The sequence below is a fragment of the Cebus imitator genome, unplaced genomic scaffold (assembly GCF_001604975.1).
Source record: "Cebus imitator isolate Cc_AM_T3 unplaced genomic scaffold, Cebus_imitator-1.0 Scaffold19, whole genome shotgun sequence".
Classification (NCBI taxonomy): domain Eukaryota; kingdom Metazoa; phylum Chordata; class Mammalia; order Primates; family Cebidae; genus Cebus; species Cebus imitator.
Genome location: NW_016107334.1, coordinates 6,505,121 through 6,521,878, shown reverse-complemented (window position 1 = coordinate 6,521,878; position 16,758 = coordinate 6,505,121). Strand labels below are relative to the sequence as shown.

Sequence of the window (16,758 nt, the reverse complement as noted above, 5' to 3'; positions counted from 1 at the left end):
AGTGAGAAGCAGAGGAAGAGATGGTGGAGTGCTAGGGGCAGAGACTTGTTATATCCTAGCACTGATCCCTGCAGAGATTTTCGTGGAATAGCTTTGCATCCTTACCTAACATTGTCTTTAATGAAGCAGTGTCTATGGTATTCCGATATTTTCATCTAGTAATGCCTAGGCAGGATGACAGGCATAGGCTTTGTTCACTGAAGAATACATCATCTTTTTTTTGGAGTGACTATTGTGGATGTCTCAATATTTATGGGAGAAGTGCAATTTGTAGGAGAAGCTTGAGTTCTGGTGTTAAACAGTACTGAGGTCAACTGCCTGCCCTGACACTTGTTGAATATGTGATTTGGGCAAATTATTTAAACACCCTGTGCCTCAGTTCCCTCCTCTGTAAGATAGGCACAACAAGAAGTTTAAATGATTTAATGATTCTTAAAGCTTGCAGAACATTTTTTGTCATATAAGTGAGAGTTCAGTAGATTTCACCTGTCATTATTTATAATCATGAACCCAGTACTCTGCTATTGCTCCTGTAACAGCCCTTCTGTTTCCTTCTTCCTTTTTTTTTAGATGGAGTTTTGCTCTTGTTGCCCAGGCTGGAGTTTAATGGTGTGATCTCAGCCCACTGCAACTTGCTCCTTCTGGGTTCAGGCTCCTGCCTCAGCTACCCAAGTGGCCAGGATTACAAGCATGCGCCACCACGCCTGGCAAATTTTGTATTTTCAGTAGAGACAGGGGTTTCACCACGTTGGTCACGCTGGTCTTAAACCCCTGACACTGGGTGATCTGCCCACCTCAACTTGCAAAGTGCTGGGATTACAAGTATGAGCCACCATTCCCTGCCTCTATTTTCAACATTATAAACAGAATGGCAGTGAACATCCTTACAGTCAAATATTTGTGCATGATTATTCTTTGAGAAAAATGCTGAGAAGTTGCATTATTGGATCAAAGATTATGGACATAAAAAAATTTTTAAACACGCACTAGGGACCGGAAGTGGAGGCTCACGCCTGTAATCCTAGCACTTTGCGAGACCGAGGCAGGCGGATGATGAGGTCAGGAGCTCAAGACCAGCCTGGCTAATATGGTGAAACCTTGTCTCTACTAAAAATATTAAAAATTAACCAGGCATGGTGGCATGCGGCTGTAGTCCGAGCTACTCAGGAGGCTGAGGCAGGAGAAATGCTTGAACCCAGGAGGCAGAGGTTACAGTGAGCCGAGATTGCCCTACTGCACTCCAACCTGGGCAACAGAGCAAGAGTCCATCTCAAAAAACAAACAAACAAACAAACAAACCAAAAACATGCACTAGGATGGCTGTCTCTGAATCTTCAGTGTTATCTACCATCCCTGTCTTGACCATTTTCTTCTCGGCCTCAGATATGGAGAAAACATGTTTTTTTCTGAGTCCAGGATGTGGTCTATGTTCACTTTCCAACAAAACTAAAACGTCACATCTGACATTTGAGTTGGAATTCTTTGGGGTAAATTTAATTAATTCATTTAGCTATTCACTTACACGTCAGGTATAGATTAAGTTTATATATAGCCTAGATTTATGGATTAGGTTTATGTTTGGAAAGCTGGCTGGAATGTTGCTAATGATGGAGTGGGCTTTGCAGCCATCATAGGAAGAGTTCCAGATGGTCCTAAGGAAGTCAAATGTAGAGTAAGGCTTACGATATCTGTAAAATCTTTCTTTTCTAGAAACAGGGACACTTGGAATAAGAACATCTTTACCTGTTGATGCCCCTGGAATGACTTCCCTTCAGCAGACCCTTCCCTGGCTTCAATGCTCTGGAAAATATCAATATGAAATTGAGTGAGATGCTTCATTGAGCCACCCCCTGTGCTGTTACCCTTAGGAAGACAAAGGTAACCCCACATGATCCTTATCCTCAAGAGCATAGTTTGCTGGGGAAGTAGATGTGCAAACAATTAAAGGGCAAAGTTAAATTCACCAGATTGGTGGTGGATACCTGTAAGGAAATCCCAGAATAAGGTATTCCAAGAGCCAAGGTCTACATGCAGTTAGCCACTTGGTCCCCAGGGGGTTTCAGCTGTTCTAAAGTTATAATATTTGATTATTCTTTTTAGTTACCAACAAAATGCTGGAGATTTTAGGTAAAAATACATATTTCTATCTTTCCTTGAGAAAACGAGAGAACTGGCAATAACGAGCCCCTATTCCACCATGGCCACAGTGAGGCATGGCTGATCTTTTAGCCAGGGAATGAAATGAGTTCTGCTGGGAGCGGTGGCTCATGCCTGTAATCCCAGCACTTTGGGAGGCTGAGGTGGGCGGATCACTTAGGTCAGGAGTTTGAAATCAGCCTGGCCAACATAGTGAAATCCTGTCTCTACTTAAAATACAAAAATTAGCCAGGGGTGATGGCAGTCAGCTACTCAGGAGGCTGAGGCTGGAGAATCCCTTGAACCTGAGAAGCACAGGAGGCAGAGGTTGCAGTAAGCAGAGATTGCTCCACTGCACCCCAGCCTGGGTGATAGAGTGTGACTCCATCTCAAAAAACAAAGATGTGAATTCTCCTTTTTAACTACAGCCCCACCAATCCCTATAGGAGTGGTCTTATCCTGTACCACTTCATTTATTTATGCTATTTGTGTGGGCCCTGTGAGTTTAAGACCAATAGCCTGTGGGAAGAAGGCCTTTGTTCTTTCACAGGATAGCAGGGAAGAATCAGAAAGATCTGTGAGAGGGAGACCTGCAGCTTAAGCAGGAATTTGCAATGCAGAGTGGTGGAAGGAAAGTGGAGCACCTAAGGCAGGGGCAACAGCATGTGCAGAGGCATGGGGTTGGAGCACAGAAGGCCTGCTTGGACAAAGACAAGCTGACAAGGATGGCAAGAAAGTTGAGTATTTAATGAAAGGGATCAAGAAAAAGAATTGGAGAGGTATGTGAGTGCCAGCTCATGAACAGTCTGGCATGCCAAACTAGAGGCTTTGGATTTTGCTCTGTGAAAACTAGACTGGGCCTGCTGTGGTGGCTCATGCCTGTAATCCCAGAACTTTGGGAGGCCAAGGCTGGTGGTCACTTGAGATCAGGAGTTCGAGACCAACCTGGCGAAACCTTATCTCTACTAAAAATACAACAAAAAATTAACCAGGTGTCATGGCGCACACCTGTAATTCTAGCTACATGGGAGACTGAGGCAGGCTGCTTTGGTAAATTAGTGAATTCCAAAATGCTTGAATCTGGGAGGCGGAGGTTGCAGTGCACCACTGCACTCCAGCCTCAGCAACAGAGTGAAACTCTGTCTCAAACAAACAAACAAACAAGATTCGATGATTGATCGGGTTACAGCTAACAGAGTTTCCAACAGTGCCCTGACTCCATGCTGGTGCTGTGCAAAGCACATGGTGTGCAGCACCTCATGAAATCCTGATGCCAAGCCTATAAGACACTTGCTATTACAGAGGAGAAAAAGCAGACAGAGGGAGATCGGCTAAGTGACTTCTCCAAGGTCACAACCAAAAAAACCTCAAAGCAGGAAGTGAACCCCAGGCTTTATTATAGAGCTTGCAATTTAATCATCAGGGCACCCTACTTCCCAGCTGGATTAGTGCTTTTGAACAACCATCCTGGCAGCAAAGTCAGGGTTGCATGGAGCATGAGTGTGGAAATGCTGAGTGAGCAAAGCTGCCAAGCTACTGGAGACCCCTGCATTGGCCAGAGAGCAGGAGGGCCTTCACCAAGGTGGCCTAGTGCTGTGCAGAGGTGGGGATGGACGGGGGAGACGTTGAGCAGGATGGATCAGCAGGACCCTCCTTCATGGATCCTGCTGGCCATCACCTTTTCTTTTCCTCCTTGGAATTCTCGGAACACTTTGTGCGTCTTTCCCAGGGCTTGTTGTGCCATATCCCCATCCAGCTGTGTGCATCTTATCACATCTAGTATGTTTTGAGTTCCTTAAGGGCAAGAGGAATTATGCTTTATTTACCTTAATATATTTTTTTACATTGCTGAGCACAGTGCTTTGGTAAATGAATGAATTCCAAAATTATCTTATTCAGATCATTTCTCCTTATATCTGCATTTTATAAGTTAGTGGTAAGTTGAATACTTTTTCCTTTAAAATATGAAAATAATTTCCTTACACAATCTACTTTAAACTACATTAAAATATGAGGGAAAGTAAGAATGGGAAGTTGTTTAACAACAGCAAACCCTTTAAGAGTCAATGTCACATTTATTGCTATAAAATATTTTTCTCTCCCTGTTAGACATCTGGTTCCCATTACCTACAGTATCAGGTACTTGAGTTCACCAGCCATTTTGCATACCAAGCAGTATGCAGACAAAATCCCCACCGACATTCACCAGTATGCATTTGTACCATGTAATTCTTTACATTTACAGACAACCCTTCTATCACCAACTTAATTCTTACTAATACATTTTTGAAGTTACTTTGTTCATAGGTATCTTAGGATCAAATTGCCTACATCTGAGAAGTGAAGAACTTCAAAACCCTAGAGCTTGTGCTTTATGTCATTGTACAGTCCAACTGTCTATAATGTAGTGCTGAAGTCAATGAAACATCTAAATCTTAAGTCTATGTTTCCTAGTAACATTGACCCAGAAATGAGAAACACAATATGGAATGTTTGCTAATGAGTCATGAATTTCATTATAATTGCTTCCACATTCAGGATAGCTCCCTTAAAACCATCTAATCTTGACATACCCTGCAACATCCCATGTGTTGTAAATGATTTTGTTTTTTTTCTTAGGTTACTGCTAAGGGCTTATTTTCCGGTTCATTTCATTTTCTTAAAGAAAACCACACACATGTGTGCATGTGCACACACACATTCAGACATATACACCTCACCTCGATTTCTATTTTTTGAAATAAAATAATTATGAAATCAAAGGGAGCCCTCATCGTTTGGCTTGAAAATAAACACAGTTAGGGAGAAAGTTGAAATACAGTCCATTTTACAGCTCTAATTCAGGCCTCTGAGAATTAAAGCCAGAATCAAGCAATGCCTAGGTAAGCAGTAGTCTGTACCCTATGGAGACTTAAGAACCTGTATCAGAATGGACAGACGCAGCCGGCATTCAGTACTGTAATGATGGAAAATTAAATACGACTTTAAAGAACTGCTCACATTGTAAAGTGATCTATTAGCATTATACAACTTCAGCACTTAAAGTGACTGATTCTAATTGCAAGGTTTGGCCAGTAGCAAGCATTAAAGAGCTGCAGGATCTTGTATTTTATCTCTTTTGGGATATTTTAACTGGATTTTCTTTGGAACGAAGCTTTATTCTTGCCACACAAAAGATCATGTGGAAGAAATTTCTCTGTTCGATGGAATGAGAGGTAATTATAGTTTCTTCTTCTTTGATTCATGATTCAATATGCTAGATCCTAAGAACATTCTTGCATTTATTCTCCCTTTCCCTTACTAAGTTAAACTCTATTTTCACAGCTCATGGATGTTATCCTGAAGAAGTAAAGATGGATGCCCTTCTCTAATGAGCTTTTCTAGCAAGCAGAGAGGCACTGTGTTCCTGCACCTGGTTATTATACTGTCTCCTTCAGAATCTCTCTGGGACAAACCGGTGGGTCTGTAAGATGAAGCTACCATGCCATACCTTGAGCTGAACTTAGTTTATATACGTTATCATAAAACTACAGGGACTTCTGGGCAAGTCTACTGCTTAGATGTACCTACTGACGAGTTTGCAGTTTCCTGAAAAACAAGGAAGTGTATGGGAGAATGGCATTCATCTTTGAATCTGACTTTAGGTTTATGACATCTACAGGCTATTTCAGAATTTTTTTTTGATTGACTACAGGAAGCTAATTAATTGAATACTATTGGAAACTGCAGCTCTTTATGCTAAAAGACTTTTTTTTTTTTTTCTGAACTTACATGTTTAAGAAGTTTAAGAGATATTGAAATTTTACCTTAATCTGCCATATGGAATTTTTGTGGGTGGCTTTCAGATCTCTCAGAGAGTAGAAGAATTGCCTACCACGCTTCAGAGTTTAGATATGATCACCTACATTGTTATCCATGTAACCAACAGTGGGATCTTGAACATATAATTTAAAACTCCAGTAATACTGTAAACACCAGTCTTATTTATTTAAAGCATCACTCTCTAAAACTGACATTATTTCTTAAAAGGGCAACACTGGGTAGAAAAAAATTTAAAGGCACTCTAACTGCTTGTGAATTTTTCGCTAACAGTTCCCCGTTACTCATCATTGCATCCTCTCTTCCAAAACCTAGAATCTGCAGAAGAGAGCAGAAATACTTGTTATTGACCTGAATTAGGATAGAAAGAAGAGAGAAGATAAGATCATAGCTGTTGGTACTTTGTTTATGAAAACATCATTTTGAAAATATGCTTGAATCAGGCAAAAGTAATGCATCTCCTTCCTCTCCTAGTATATTTTAAATGCCAAGCTAGCCAGACAAAAAGAATAGTGTCCCAAATCCCCACATTAGGGAATTTTCTTTCCTGTATGCCAGCGTAATATATGATAATATCATTTAATTATTATTTATGACATTTCAACTACATTTTAGATGTTATAGAAATGTATATATAAACATATGTAAAAGTATAAACATAAAAATCAGAAAGTGTTTAAAAATTACCACATTTTATTTTGAAATAGTATAGGACTCACTGAAGTTGTAAAAATAATTCAGAGAGATCCTATGTACCCTTCACCCAGCTTTCCCCAAAGACAGCATATCACATAACCACAGCACATTCTAAACATTAGGAAATGGATTCAATATTGTTAACTCAGTTAGAGGCTTTATTCAGGCTTCAGCAGTTTTACATGCACTCTTTTCTGGGGTGTATAATCACATGTAGAAATGCATAAAACAGCAGCATAAAACACATCTCTCACCAATGAATATTGATGACATGTAAGATTCTCAGACAATGTGGTTTTATGCATCTGTGATTGACTAAAAGAGAGGTAGAGTTGGTTGCATTTAGGAAGGTCCTTTATACCTAATTGCTTTATCCATATGTTAATTAACTGATCAATTAATCAATCCTAATCAAGTGCCAACAATGAGCCAGCCTCTTTGATAAACTGGAGATGCAAAGATGGAGGCATGGATTCTACTCACAGAGAACTCACAGGAGCAGATAGAAAAACAAATCACCCATGACAACACATAACGCTGCATACCATAACACAAATGAAACACACCAACATGACTAAGCATCTAAAAGTGCCCTGCACTGTACCGGGCATTAGGGAGAATGGGGCGAGTAAGATGCATGCTCTTCCTGTTCTGTGGAGTTCACTGCTGAGTGCAGGAGATAAGACCATTAACAAGCAATGACAGCAACGTGCTCTAACAGGGAGCTGTGGTTCGGCGTGGGTGGGTCCTAACCAGATCAGTGGGTGTAGGAAAGTGACTCAGGAGCATGTCATGAGGTCAAGGCCAGCATTTCAAGACGCTGAGAATGACTACTTTACAGGATCTTTGAACCAGTCTCTGACTGTATTTCATGCAGACCCCATGAGGCATTTTCTAGTTGTGCTATCGCATTTTAGCAGATGGTTTCCTATCACAAGAGCAGTCAGTGTTTCTCAGAACTGACTCAAAAGCTCTTCAAAGACCGGGCATGGTGGCTCACCCCTGTAATCTCAGCATTCTGGGAGGCTGAGACGAGAGAATGGCTTGAGTTCAGGAGTTCAAGACCAGCCTGGGTGACATGGTGAAAACCCCCTCTACAAAAAAACATAAAAATTAGCTGGGCATGGTGACATGCACCTGTGGTCCCAGCTACTCAGGAAGCTGAGTTGGGAGGATCAGTTGAGCCTGAGAGGTAAAGGCTGTGGTGAGCTGAGACTGTACCACTGCACTCCAGCTTGGGCAACAGAGTGAGACTCAGTCTCAAAAAAAAAAAAAATGCTCTTTGATATTGTACCTGGTATCAGATCATCCCCATTCAATGCTGACAGGCCTGGCACTGGGCTTCCCTCTTCTGGGGTGAAGAGGGGTTTGTTTTCTCCCAGGGAAGGTAAAGTGTTTTCCTAGACATAATTGGTTAGTTGGTATTGGAAAAATATAACTGTTGTATGTTTCTTTCCTAACAAATTGAGGTTTCTTATTCAAAATGGAACAACACTCTCACCCTCTAAGCTGCTGTGGGTCTGATCATTGGCCTTTCCAGCTTAGAACCCCTCAGTTGCTTTGCACTGGACTTAAAAGTGGCTTAAAAAATTCCTACCTAAGCCTGTGGTCTACAAGGCCCTATGTGATATGGCTCTGCTCACCTATGGCCCATCACATTCTACTTTATCTCCAGGTGCTAGTGGTCCAACCTCAATGGCCTGTTTGTAATTTTTTTAACTTCCAAGCTGTTTCCTACTCCTGGACCTTTCCACATGTTTTTGGAAATCTTTTTATTTTTTCTAATACTTTTATCTATAACTTTATTCTTCAGGTTTCTATTGCAAGACCTTCTATACTGAAGCACTTGTTTATATTAAGGCTTCACTGTAAGTTCTACTTTATTCTTACTTTTACTTTATGTATGTATTATTGTATGCAATTTTCTATTCATTAGTGCGATTACATAATATTTATATCTCCCCTTAAACTGTAAGTTCCATGACTATGAGAGCTGGAATGATGTCATTTTTATGATTATCTCCTCAAGGCTCAATAAGCATTTGTTGAATGAGTTCTTGAATGAATGAAAACATGAATAAATGAAAGAGATAATGACATATACCCTCACTTCTTCTATGTTTAGGTAATATTGCACCTGAGATTTGGAAGTATATATACAGCGTTTTGGGATTATTTCTGGAGTCATTTCTTTCTCAAGTTCAGGCAGCAATAATTTCTCATAAAAATCGTGGCTGACATGATTTTGCCTACTTCAATGGTTTCTGCTCTAAATGTTTTATTTGGTGAAGTTATCATCTCAAGGCTACTCCAACAATGGGCAGACCATGAGTTAGGTGCCCACTGCTGACTGAAATGGTGGCCATTACTTTGCAAAGACCAGCCTGTGGTTGCTTTGCTAATCCCGGGGCTCTGAGCATGGCTCTTTGGTACACAGCGGGTCTGGAGAATGGGAGCCACCTTGGCAGACAGGTCCAGCACACCTTTTAAAATGTTTATATCTGCTGAATTCTAGATCCAAATCCTGTCTTCACTGGCTTCAAGAATCCTGTCTTCACTGGCTTCAAATCTGGGATGAAGGAGGCTCCTTAGTGGAGAGCAAACCAAAGAGGTATTTGGAACAGGGATAAAAGGATGGATAGAAGTCAGGGAATGTCTGCAGGGAGAAGTGCTCTTTGAGCTGAATCTAGATTGGTGGTCAGGGTTGTGTTACTCAGATGGAAATACATGAGATGGTGTAGGGGTGGGCTGAGGGAATAGCAGTGCAAAGGTCTGAAGAGATGTTTGGTGAAAAGGCTCAACCAAAGCTCTAAACATGCAAACCCAATCAATGGACTATCAGAAGAGTGGTAATCCCCCTGTCCCTCAAATTTGAATTATGTAGATAATTGCTCCAATTGTGTGCCTGGTATGTACCCAGTCTAAGTATATGCTTATAATCTAACGTAGATTATCTTAAATGTAGCTTGGTAGATAACAATGCAGTGTGAATTTCATTACTTTTTTTCCTATTTATCAAGAAGAGTGTGTGTTTGTGTTTGTGTGTGCATGTACACAAGTGTCTTTAAACTCATTTGTTAATCTTGAGCATGTATAAATAAAGATCACAGATCTTGTTTATGTTAAGAGCTATGAGATTTCAGCGAGCTGCTGCTTCTGGAATGTACACCTAGTGAAGAGGCAGCATTGCATACCAGAAAGAGTTCTCATTTTGGAATTAAAGACCTGGGGACAAGCCTCAACTTTGCACTTACTAACCTGTGACTCTGGGCAAGTCACATACCTCTCTGAGTCATAATTTTTCCCCCTCTAACTTTGGGGTAATAATAAGGATATTTGGCTCATTTATCTCATAGAATTATTTACATAAGGCAATCTATTTGAAAAAATTTTAAACATTATAAAGCACCTTGTAAATAGGAGGCATTCTTATTCTAGAGAAAGTGTACTTAAGAATGTACTAAGAATGTGCAGTGGCTTATGCCTATAATCCCAGCACTTCAGGAGTCTGAGGCGGGCGGATCATGAGGTCAGGAGATCGAGATCAGGAGATCCTGGCTAACATGGTGAAAACCTGTCTCTACTAAAAACACAAAAAAATTAGCCAGGCGTGGTGGCATGTGCCTGTAGGCCCAGCTGCTTGGGAAGCTGAGGCAGGAGAATCGCTTGAACCCAGGGGTAGAGGTTGTGGTGAGCCAAGATCATGCTACTGTACTCCAGCCTCTGTGACAGAGCAAGACTCCATCTCAAAAAAAGAAAAAAGAAAAAAGTGACAGGTTATGTAAGTGAATGAGAAGACCTACCCAGCCCAATATCATTTGAAAATTGAAAATAGCATATTTTAAATATGGCAACATGGCTAGACATTCAAAAGTTTCTGAGAGTGATGAAAATTTACACTTACTGTGTTGCAGGTTTATAATTTAGAAGGCAGTTCAATGTTGTACAAATTAGAGAGAAAGTCAGCCCCCCAAATAAGGCTTGATAAAAACTTTTGATTTTTAGAAAAGAAGGCATAAAGTAAATTTTCGTGAAATACTTTTTGGCAGCTCACTTGGTAGTATTTTGGAAATGATGTAACAGTAGAATTACTTTCCAGAATATAGTAACAAATTTTCCCCCAAATGTTTTATTTAACCAAGAAGGAGCTGAAGTAACTGGATGAAAGGCAAACACATTTTATATGTGACAAACGACTATCTCCTGTATTACTTTCAAAATATAAGACATCTAAAAGTGCCCATCAAACTCAGCATTAAAAATTATCAGATCATTTGCCATAAATATGATTTTCTTATATTTTTGAGAAACTCAAATCGGATTCACGTTAAAGAAGACAAGGATGGATTTGTTTAGACAATACAAACCCAGAAAGGGTTTGTGGGGGTGAAATAAACTGGGTTATTGATGAACAGCAGGGAATTAGAATGTAGAATTGAAACAGTAATTAACATCTTGTTAAGTTACCCACCATAAAATGCTTTAGACCAAGATAGGTTTTTGTTTTTCTTTTTTTCTTCTATTTATATTTCTTCTTTTCTATTTTTTCCTTTTTTCTATCTTGCCATGTACAACACCCTTTTTTTCCCTCTAATTTTGAGAGCCTCGTGAATGAAAACAGAACAAATATTAAGATATTACAGAGGAAGAACACAAATGACTTTGGTAATGCACCAACTGCAAGTGATTCATTGGCTCTGTGGTCAAAACCTCTGTCATCTGGTGCATGTAGGAATCTGAAGAATATTTTCTTGCCAATGTGTTGGATCGTGAAACTACAAGACTTTTTTTTCAGGTGGTGGATGAGTGAGGGTGCAATCCACTGGGAAAAAAAACCAACAACTATATAACCATGGTGTAGGAAGAGTTTCAGCCACCTTAGAGCAGAAAGTGAGTTGGTGTTCCACAAGTAACTGGGGGAGATGAAGGGTACATTATAGTCAGGTGGAGTCTCTTTGAGCAAAAAGTCACTATCGAACACTTTTCCAAGGTTTCCTGCTGCCTTCACTGATCCTGAGTGCTGGCACTTGTACTTTGTCACCACATCCATCCCAGAGCAGCCCCAGTGGCTGGAGTCCTCTTGAATATCAGCATCATGCTGTCCCCCGACCTGGAGGATTCCTTTTCCTCCCCTGCAGTAGGCATTTGTGTGAAGGTTAATCCACAGTTAGGAGTTGCTTAACTCAAGCCTCAGAAAGCATACACTGCATCTTTAAGAAATAGTTTACTTGTGAATCAGTAAACGTACTAGACAAAGCAGCCATTACTTATGCATTCCTGCATACCCAGCAAGGTGAAAATAATAGAATAAACATCATATACTTCATTATGATATCGGTTTACACTTCCAGGGTACACAAAAAGAGGCCATTTCATCAAGCTAATTGCCTGAAAGTAAAAGAGAGAGAACTTTAGCTATTAGTCTATTATGGGGCTTTTTTCTTAATCACAAATAGGGGCCGTGTGTCCCTGGGGGGATGTGTATTCTAATTTACAATTGAACTACAGATCAGAGCAATCAATCTTGGGCAGCACTTTTACAGTGTAATTGCTGCAACATAACAAATAAAAAAAAAAAAAAAAAGAGAGAGAGAAGAAGAAGAAGAAGGCCTAAGCTGAGCTTCAGCTTGAGGTAGAGATATTTTCAGGCACTAGTTGAGGGTGGGAGGGAGGGAAGAAACGCCACAAACATGAATATGCAATGAGGGCTCATTAGCGGCCTCGTGTTGCCATGACGAATGGCATTATCCCCGGCCTGGTGCTGCCTAAACATGAATTTTATAACGACCCATTTATCATGACTTGTCACGGGCTTCTGTACTGTACTTCCTTCCAGCTCACACACCTTTCCCTATTATGACAGTAGAAATCTTTCCTTTTATTATTATTGTTTCCTTTTGTATTGATTTCTGGCTCTTCAAAGTAAGTTGCATCAAACAGAGCAACATGCTAATGAGTGATTTGGGCCTTCAAAGTTGAAGAACTAAAACTTGATTATTCATCCCGTCTTCTCTATAGTCATATAATTGAGCAAAGAGTTGGACTAAACTTTGAAAGAAATTTTGCGATGTATGAGTTTTTGCTTTTGTTTCTGGTTTTGTTTTTTGTTTTTTTGTTTTTTGACCATAGCATCTTGACATTGCAGATTTAAAAAAAAATTTTTTAATTAACGAAATTTTCTTCCTTTCATTTATTTTATTCCCTTTTTTGTACTTCCTGAATCTTTTACTGTCTTAAGTGCACAACCCAAAAGTTTCCATGTTTCTTCCCAAAATCTCAAAATCATTACAAAAAAAGCATAAGACTAAAGTGTTTCAGAGATTTTTAGTGCTTAGCATTTCCCAAATGCATGAGTTGATTTCTCACTCAGAAACCGTCTTATATTGTGGGGAAGAATGTTGGCTAAGAGCTTGTTCTTTGATGATAACTTCCTAGGGTGTACATATTACTTATGGGAAAAAAAAAAAAAAGTGGAAGCAATCTCCCATGATAGAAACCATGAGATCTGCTTCTATCATGAAACAGGTAGAAATCTGTTACAAATAGAAACATGAGATCTGTTTGAATATTCAGCAGCAACAATTTGCTCTATGTGAAGGCTTGAGTCTTTGCCATTGGCCAGGATGGAGGAGGGTGCATGTGTCCATCAAAATTAAGTCCACCAGTCAGCCAAGGGTAGCGTCCTAGATTGCCAGAAGTGTCCTATTGTAATCAGAGATACAGCATGCTTTATGATTCGTCTTTAGTGCCATGAAAAGGGTAGCACTAAAATTGTTTCTCAGATTTGGCTTGGTAAACCACAGCAGTACAAGGAAGTAGAATCTGGTATTGCTTTGCACATCCAGGGATTATAGTCATTCCTGTATTTAATTCGTAAATGGTAAATAGTTGACCAGGTCTATTTAGCATGACCATCTCTGCTGTGCCCTCTTGGATTTCATTTTTACACTAATCACACTTTTACATAGTAAAACCATTTATGTAATAATGATATGTAAAACTCAAAAAATATTCTGTGTATTAATGATAATTTTATATTCATAAAGGATTTTGCCCTCCCCAAGTTCTTCTTAGATCCTTGGGTTCACTAAAATCAGGTGTATTATTTAATTTTTTTTTTTTTTTAAGGAAGAGAAAATTAAGGCTCAGAGGTTAAGTGACTGGCTCAAGATCACACAGAAAATGAGATTTTGGGGTTCAACATCAAGTTCTGAAGTTCCTGGGTCTGTGCTTTAATGTACCCAAAGTTGCAGAGCAGAAAATATTCTTAAAATGACAGGTCATCTATTTTAGGATTTAATGATAAGTGAATGAATTGAGAAAGGAGCTTATTGAAAAGATGACTGTCATTTACACTTAGAGCCTGTTCTAAGTGTAAATTCTTCAAAGCTACTTACTAGGACTGAAATTCACATGTGCATGTCAATTCAAATTAAGTTGCCGTTCCAACCATTTAAGTTGAATTTACTTTCATCATTTTAAATTGCAGATATGAAATGTTTTCCAATATAAAGAAAATGTTGGGCCGGGCGCGGTGGCTCAAGCCTGTAATCCCAGCACTTTGGGAGGCTAAGGCGGGTGGATCACGAGGTCAAGAGATCGAGACCATCCTGGTCAACATGGTGAAACCCCGTCTCTACTAAAAATACAAAAAATTAGCTGGGCATGGTGGTGCGTGCCTGTAATCCCAGCTAGTTAGGAGGCTGAGGCAGGAGAATTGCCTGAACCCAGGAGGCGGAGGTTGCGGTGAGCCGAGATCGCGCCATTGCACTCCAGCCTGGGTAACATGAGTGAAACTCCGTCTCAAAAAAAAAAAAAAAAAAAGAAAATGTTGGATGGGCACCATCATGGATGGGCCCCATACTGGATGGTAATCTTGTCTTACGAGCCCACTGGGCATTATATATTTGTTTCTGAAGAAAATATCCCTGTTTTCCTCGTGAATGAATTACGTAGTATTTTTAGAGATCATTTTGTGAAGAAGGGAGTCAAATATTGGCAAACGATATTAAAGAATGCTGTGATTATGACTGAACAGATTAAGGCTGTGTCTATATGACACCAAACATCTGGATGAAAATGGAAAAAATAAAAAGTAAAAAGCCTTGATGTTCTGTTTGCTTGATACCATACATCTGGATCTTTAATAACATCTGGATTTTTGACTCTTTTCTCCCCCCCAGGTTTCATCTGGGTGTTTGGCATCATGTTTAGAAATACAAAAAAAAAAAAAAAAATTCAGCACGGTTATTACTGAATTAGATAAAATTATTGTATTTAATTAATCTACAAATATTAACTATTCTATTTACCATAACATGTAATTAATATAATTATTCACCAGGCAAATAAGTAAAGAAAGATGTAATTAGGTGACTTAAGCATAAACCTTGGCTTAAAGCTTATTTAAATCTTGGTCATAGTTTACTGGAAATAATTTCCTTGGGCAAAAATCTTTTTAGGTCCTCAGACAATCATTTTCTCTTCTGAGGAATAGATTTCCCTGGGTCTTTAAGGATCTGTTCATTTACAATGTGTTTTGACAGTAGTAAAATTTAGTAAACATTCAGTAACATATGAGATACATCTAGTAATAGATGTTTTCTTTGCCAAGTGAATTATCTGGAGTTGATAAAAATCAGTGTAAAACCCACTCTCAGAGCAGCCTTCTGACATGCCCGAGGCTGAACCCCAAAGAGGAATCTACTGAAACTGGACTTCAAAGCCTTTGTCGCAATGAAAACACCTTCTGTGACTGACTTTTTTTGTGATCTCCTCTAAAAAAGTTATCATAATTATTGAACATTTCCTCTGTAGCTTATTCTCAATCCAATCAGTTATAATGAAAATAGTCTGCTTGCTTTTTATATTCTTAAGTTTTCAAAATGATTAGTGCTTCCATGAGATATCCCATTAATTGGACACACAACCCAGATGAGAAGGCTGAAACCCAAGAGTATATAAAAAAACATAAGGTTGCTGCAATTTAAGTGCCTTCAAAAGATCTAATTTGATTTCTAAAAGCAATTTTGCAGATGTGAAAATTAAAGGCACACAGAAACAAGATATAGTTTAAATGAATGTGTAGGTTAAGAAACATTTAGAGGTTTCAGTAGCTTTACTCTTTTTTTGTTTGTTTGTTTAGCTGCTATGTTTGTGGAAAGATTGGATCCACGACACAATAAAATATCACTGAATTTTATGGGTTGCTATTTCCTTGATCAGATTTTCCCATTCTTCCCAATGTGTTTCTGAAACAACTTGGTATTTCTGTCTGCGGATTTTCAGGCCCAGGACCCGTCAATCAGATTTCAGATTCTAATAAAGTCCAAGAGTCTCTCCACTTAGGTTTGTCTTAGCTGTTTCATCAAGGAGCCCCTCCCTCCTTCCCAGCAAATTGCACACTTATTCCCACTTAACAAAAAAAAAAAAAAAAAAAAAAAAAAAAAAAAAAAAACCCTTCCCACTGGTTCTAATGACATCTTCAGTCATTAATGAGTTAATAAAAATCTTGAAGTCATCTGGGCTAGATAAGAAGGAAGAAAGGAAAGTATTGTACTGTAATGACAGGCTCTGGAGCTGGCCTCCGAGATGTCATGGGTCAGTCATGTTAAGAATGTGTGCGTCCAATCATCTGCTGATTTTTATCAGCCAGCCCTCCAGCAGGAGCTGACAAGGGCCAGTTTGGGAGTCACAATGAATAAACAATGACTTTTTGGATTGTTGGGGGCTGTGTAATAGAGTGAGGGGTTTATATATACTAAAACATGATGACATTAGCAATCAATATACCAATTACTGGACAAGCTATTGGAGAAGGCATTCACGTCTTCAGCCTGCTTGCACTTTGAAGGGGCCTCCAGCAGGGAGAGTCCCTGTGCTCAGGAGGCAGGCAAAGGTTCAAGACCCCAGGCCCAGATCTAAAAGGCAAGCCCCTCTTCTCAGGCCGAAGTAGTCCCGAGGTGGAGGATTTGAATCCCCTGACGAGTTTATTAAAAATACAGATTCCTGGCCGGGCACGGTGGCTCAAGCCTGTAATCCCAGCACTTTGGGAGGCCGAGGCGGGTGGATCAGGAGGTCAAGAGATCGAGACCATCCTGGTCAACA

At 39.6% G+C, this 16,758-nt stretch overlaps 1 long non-coding RNA gene across 4 annotated transcripts in view; it reads left to right on the top strand.

Moving 5' to 3' along the window:
* The first annotated feature begins 5,446 nt into the window (after positions 1 to 5,446).
* The window catches only part of LOC108295980, a 155,589-nt gene continuing 144,277 nt past the window's right edge, over positions 5,447 to 16,758 (top strand). For all 4 annotated transcript variants that reach the window (XR_001821692.2, XR_005198341.1, XR_005198343.1 and 1 more), the window contains exons 1-3: positions 5,447 to 5,593; positions 8,465 to 8,519; positions 9,167 to 9,262. This is a non-coding gene — a long non-coding RNA (uncharacterized LOC108295980). The remainder of the gene's footprint in view (positions 5,594 to 8,464; positions 8,520 to 9,166; positions 9,263 to 16,758) is intronic.